The following is a 6892-nucleotide window of genomic DNA, read 5'->3' as shown; positions in this document are numbered from 1 at the left end:
TGAGACGAGGTATGGTGGAACAGTTTCCTGTTCGAATTTCTATTTTCATCGGTATTAAATACGGTAATGTTTCAAAACATTCGGTGATGTTTTAAAATATCGTATGTGTCGTAACTTCTGTTCTTACGTCGGGCGTAATTCTCTGTTCAATGGAACACGCTTGATGGATCGGCCGAAGGAGGAAACAATGAGCGCATGGTATTGTTCACGTTCCCTGCAGCCACACGTTCCTCAAAAACAACAGAACCTATAAAGAGAACGTTCGTTGGGTATGTGCAGGGGTTTAATTTACACGTGATGTGAAATATATTAAAATTAAGTCTGATAAACTATTTAATGGGACGAACATACAATACCATGCACTTAATCTATTTTCAGCTACTGTACAGGGCGTTTCAAAAAAGTGTCCCATATTCCTACAGGGCGTAGTATTGGTCAAAACGTTCCTATAATTATATGTCCGGTACCTGTAGGAATATGAGACACTGTTCTTATATTCAGGAGTCAAAATGAATTAAATTAAGGTATTATCAAATTTTGAAACCCGCATAACCTTTTCTCAAGCGGTCGTAGGGCAACCATTTTTGCACCACCATCTCGAGTTCAGCGTTCTAACCGCACTACATGAGATGTCGGTAAAATCGGCGTTATTTTAGGAAATATTCTAACTCCAAATTCCGAGTCCCTCTCTCTTGCCGTGTTGGGTTTCGCATTATTCTGCTACGCAAGTGCAAGGCGTGAAATATCTGAACGGCGTAACCTCAGTCTGTGTTTTAGTATTAATAATAACAAATCAAGTTACATGCCTCAAAATCTTCACTTCTTAAAGGTGCCTCCCACGCCGCGGTTTTAACTGAGGTCTACCAGGCGTCACATTTTATTTCATGTCTCACATTTCCAATCAAACCATTCCGATCAGATTCTTAGTCTCCCCACCCCACCCCCACGCCTCCGGGCTGAGTAGCTCTGACGCTTGAGGCGCTGGCCTTCTGACCCGAACTCGGCAGGCTCGATCATGGCTCAGTCCGGTGTTGTTTGAAGGTGCTCAAATTCGCCAGCCTCGAGTGTGTAGATTTACTGGCACGTAAAAAGAACTTCTGCGGGATTAAATTCCGGCATCTCGGCGTCCTCGAAAACCGCACAAGTAGTTAGTGAGTAGTAAAGCAAGCACTATTATTATTATCATAATCATTATTAGATTCTGTATTTTTAGGCAGTAATAGCTTACAAAGCAATGTTACTGAATGAAGTAACAAGTATAGTCTACCCTATTCAACGGTTATGTTATGAGTCTTGTATAAACTGTAGGGGTACGGCCCATTACAACCCCTAGACTTTATGTTACTCTTGCTACACGACGGAACAACGGGCTAGAAGACACTTATATTAACCAAACTAGTTTTCATTCTAACTTATTACTGCCTAAAAATTCGAGATATAATCATCTGTTGTTTCGGAGTTGTAAGTCCCAATGTGAACTCATTATTGCAAGGTTAGAATATAAAACTTTCTTAAGATTATCCCAGTTATTTTGGTTTAGGCCCAAAGTTTAAGGTCGGATGCCCTTCCTGACACAATCGTCTGTTAGCATTAATCAGGAGAGAAAAGAAAGAGACTCGATCCGTCGAAGCATGAAGATATCGGCTAATGAAAGGAAAGGGACTGGAAGAGTGTGAAATTTAAACTCCTTAAGCCCCACAAACTTAACACCGTCAGTGTCGCAGAATGAGAGTTGACCAGCTAGGATCGACAAGGATTTGAGCCTCAGCCTTCCGGGTGGGAAGCCAGCTTCCTCCTCCCACCTCCCCACGCGAAGTTTCGAATGTGAAAATGAAAATCCACAGCCTTTTTCCGGTCAGTGACCGGGTCAAGAATGGAATTAATAAAGGCCCCATTGTGCCGGCTGTCGAAGCCTGTGGCACTCCTCTGCGGCAATGATTAATGACTGACAGATTCAAGTGTCTTCTGAATTTCACTGAACGTGCGCAGTTTGATAACTCTGATAGTTAGATATAGACATTTGAATAATAAATTGGGATTTTCAGTTGGCTAGCTCGTGATAATTCTAATATTTTGAGGGGTGTTAATGACTGATAGATGAAATGAAATTATTTTGGACTGTTTTGCTGGAATGATATATGACGGGGAAAACCGAAGTACCCGGAGAAAAACCTGTCCCGCCTGCGCTTTGTCCAGCACAAATCTCATATGGAGTAACCGGGATTTTAACCACGGAAGGCAGGTGTGAGAGACCAGCACGCTGCCGACTGAGCCACGGAGGCTCAGCCTAATTTTATCGATGTCACGCGTCAACAATTGGCAACTCTTACAACGGAGAGAACTGGGCTCTGTTCAATTTGCCTTACATATTCTATCATTGTATCCCCCCACCTCTCTTGTTTTCTTTTGGTTGTGCTTTTATACTTTACCCTGAAGGTGTAAGGCGGGTGACTTACAGGGTGACGCCCTGTCTCTGGCCAGGGAGCGGCTGTGGCCTATGAATATAGTATTACTCACGTAAGACCGTACTCTAAACGGCAAATATCACCGCGCTAGTCTCGTTTTCTTTAATAACTCATCACTGCTGCCAATTTGACTACAGTACGTAGATATTGAAATCACCAAAGATAACCATCAACTAACTAACTTCAATGTAAATATCAATAATGGAATTTCACTTACCCAAGTGCCAACGGCCGTAGCCGTGTTGAAACACCGGATCCCGTGAGATCTCCGAAGTTAAGCAAGACTGGGCGTGGTCAGGAGTTGGATGGGTTGCCACGCGCTGTTGGTGGAATGGAGGAGCGGAAAGGAACTGGCCACCCTACCGCACGTAAACTCCGGGTCAGGAACACCTCTGCGGAGGTTCGGACCTACCTTCGGGCAGAATAACCCTTAATTTTTTATTATTTTTCTAGGATTAAATGTTTTTGTGTTTACTTTACTTATTTAATGAATTTTACTTACCCAAGTAAACGGTAAATCAAGATATTCATAATTAAGTCGGCTTTCAAGCTCAGTGAGGAATTAAGGAAAGGGATACTCTCTCACACCCTCACGTAATTTAATTTTATGTATTTCTGCCTTCATTTTGATATACGCATTAATATAATCATATTATTCAGTGTTTGCCCGGTATAAATAACTGAGCTCCTGTATTAAAATTTCCTATTACTTCTCGGACTGAAGAGAAACCACGCTGTAATAATACACACAAGCACATACATTACATTTACACATGCTGTAGGTCAATAAGAATACACAAAGGCTAAGTCCACAGACCGTACAAAATTCGTGGCAAGACAAGGTTAGGTTAAGTAAAATTCATAGCGAAATTTCCTTCCATTTGAACTGAACTGATCTCTATAGAGGAGGTAATGTTCTTTTCCTTTTTGGAGAAGTTCCTGCAGGTTTTGCTTCTTAGACATTCTAATAGAATTCTGTACGTAAGTATTGGACGAAATAAGACCGTAATTAATAAAATTCTGCGTTCGTCATTTCATACCAACTACGTTACGAAATGCAGACTATTCGAACATGGCACAATTCTACTTACCCAAACAGTTTTACAATCCCACAGAGAAAGAAAATATGCTAAATTATGCTAAATTTTGACAATACGGCATTGGCAATACGTAATTCTGGCAATTCACGAAATAAATTATGACTGTATAGTGCCAACGTGCCAGATTAAAAGTAACTGTAAGACGTCGTATCGGCAAGTAGGGTCCCTAAACTGTTTGGGTGGTGACACTGAATCCAAGCCAATAGTCAGAAAATAACTAAAAATCACTACCTTCAGTGCTAACAGGGGAGAAGGAGAAAGGTTGTACTCATAGTGTATAGGCTTGCATGCCAGGGATTATACTAACTGTCCCAGTATTTGCTTGAAGTGACAATGGGAAACCACAGAAAACCATTGCCAGAACAGCCGACAGTGAGGATCAAACCCACCGCCTCCCAAATATAGAGCAGCACCGCTCCGTCGTACATGTTTCTGACGACTCGTAGTTGTGGTATTAGGATTCTGCAATGAGAGCGCGCTAGTGTACGGAACAAGAGGAGCGAGAAGTGTTGCCGACTGTCACGGCGCTGCGATCTGTTGGTGAGCTTTTCAACCTGTTACTTGCACACTGCAAACTTTAAAAGGCACGAGCTTTCGTTTTGTCCGGTTTCATAAAATACGAATCTAGCAAAAGCGACTAGACTGAAACAATTCTGCGCCACCGAAACTATTTTGTCGAAAATCCCCCTCAACAAATCGTGCTACTTTCCTGTGGATCCTTACCAGTTCTCGTACCAAGTAGTCCTGGTGAGGATTCCATACACTGGAACCATACTCTAACTGGGGTGTTACCAGAGACTTACACGACCTCCTCTTTACATCCTTACTACAACCCCTAAATACTCTCACAGCCCCCTTTCTTTCAAATATGTTTTACGTCGCACCGACACATGGCGACGATGGGATAGAAAAGGCCTGGGAGTGGGAAGGAAGCGGCCATGACCTTAAATGAGGTACAGCCCAAACATTGGCCCGGTGTGAAAATGGGAAACCACAGAAAACCATCTTCAGGGCTGCCACCAGTGGGGTTTGAACCCACTGCCTCCCGAATCCAAGCTCACAGCTGCGCGCACCTAACCGCACGGCCAACTCGCTCAGTCATAACCATACGAAGAGATCTGTAACCTTTATTTGTAACCTCATTAAGGTGATTGCTCCGACACAGGGTGCGAAATCAGAAAGAAATAGTGGGGGAGAAGGAACATGGGGCTTTAATACTAGTATTTATCTCAGATAGTATCCAGCGGGGAAGGGGTTTAACATTCTCCTGCATGTAACTTACCCCCTCGCCCAGAAAAATGTAAATTGTAGATCTATTTGTATGAATTTTCTTGTTATAACAAGAATGATAAACATTATAAATTTAGAAGTTTATGAGATACTGTCCCTGTCTAAGAAAGGGCAAACGAGGCGCGATTTGTACTGATTTATTGCTTTACTAGTGGAACCTTCCTCTAGCAGGGCCAAATGCTGACTGAATAAATTTATCGGTTTGTACACTCCTGAATTGAATATTGTCTTATTTATACCTATTGGGAACACACCTTCTCCAAGAAGTACATGAGTGGTGTAAGCTCGAGCTACTTAGGGGAATGACATGGCAGAAGAGCTTCAAATAATTTACATTTTTTGCCCGTGTTTCAGATGTCAAACATGAACAGTAAACTGCAGGTCCGGCCTGCAACTGCTGCGTTGTTTTATTGCTCAAAGTCTGGCAGTCATTTGTATCATTGCTGATTATTTTATGAAAATATGCACAGTAAAATACATTAATTTCAGTAATAAATCATATGTGTTCCACATTTTCCTCATTATTTTCTAATGAAAGAATCCCCCCGCGCATTTTTAACAAAACCGTCAGTGGTGGTAAATCCCTCCCTTCCACGCCCCCCCCCCCCCCTGGCGCGATTTCGCACCCTGCCCCAACGAAGATATTTTCTTATAGGTAGTTACAGAGATCCCTCTGAGGTACACTCACCCCATCAACACAGTAACAGGACGTTTGGTCTCGGTAAAACTTACAACCTGATTTTTTACATCCTCCATCATCATACCATGTCTGCTTCGCTGCGGTCTTCCTGAATTTGCTCGCCATCCTCGAACTTACGTATTATTCTATCCGCGAAAAGCTTTATCTGTGATTCCATTTCTGTACTATTTATATATACAAAATAAAACTCAAATGTTCATAAAGCGCTACGAACTCAAGACTGGACGATTGAGCGCTGGCCTTTTGACCCCAACTGGCATGTTCGATCCAGGTTTAGTCTGGCGGTAATCGAAGGAGATCAAATAAGTCAGTATCATGTCGGTAGATTGTCTTCAACGGAGGGTAATGCACGGAAAATTAGATGGAAGGAGAACAAGAAGGTTTGGATAGATTTCCTGGCACGCACAATAACTCCTGCGGGTAAAATCGCGGCATGTCCCAGTCATTCAGCCCGGTCATACTTGAGTTCGTAGCGCTTTATGAACATTTCAGTTTTATAATAATAATAATAATAATAATAATAATAATAATAATAATAATAATAATAATAATAATAATAATAATAATAATAATCATAATAGTTGTTAAAACCACCCCTGTGGTTTAGTGGTTAGTGTGATGATCTGCCTTCCCGGAGGTCCGGGTTCGATTCCCGGCTCTGCCATGAAACATTAAGAGCTATATTTAGGCGAAGACAAAGACCCAGTCAGTCAGCCCGACTTCTTACAAAGTAGTGCTATGAGAACACACTGCATTTCCCGTGAATAACACTGAATCAAGAATTAAAATGCTTACGGATAGTCTTACCGAGTTGAGGAGGCAGTGCATCAACAAGTCCTGAACAGAACTCACCTGCAAGAAAAAGAAATGGAATGCAATGTTACAAAGTAGTTTCAGTGACCGAGAACTACACAAGAAAATATCAGTGGGAAAGACAATTATTGTTACTCTTAGTACAACTATATACACAAACTGACCCACGTACATTTTTCATCTCAAATATGAGGGCCATTAAGAAAGAAATTAGCCGGAGGCTAAAAAAGGAAAACGGCAGAAAGGATCGTAATTCAATTGCCTGTGGAAGAAGGTGCGGTCCTAAACTCGCCGCTAGAGGGACATGGGTGCACACCACGGGACGACAGAGCGAGCTCGTGCAGGCGTTGATCGTCCACTGCACCCAGTCGTGCTGACAACAGTGAAAAGGAGGCTTCAAAAGAAGAGCAAAGGGGTGTAGAGCGTTTTCTAACAACAGAAGGAGTGAAGGGAACTAAATTTCATCGAAGAATGGCAGAAATTTACGGAGAGCACTGCATGTCCTTTGCAAGGATCAAGACAAG

Source organism: Anabrus simplex, chromosome 11, assembly GCF_040414725.1.
Source record: "Anabrus simplex isolate iqAnaSimp1 chromosome 11, ASM4041472v1, whole genome shotgun sequence".
Taxonomy (NCBI): domain Eukaryota; kingdom Metazoa; phylum Arthropoda; class Insecta; order Orthoptera; family Tettigoniidae; genus Anabrus; species Anabrus simplex.
This window is presented reverse-complemented; position numbering follows the sequence as displayed.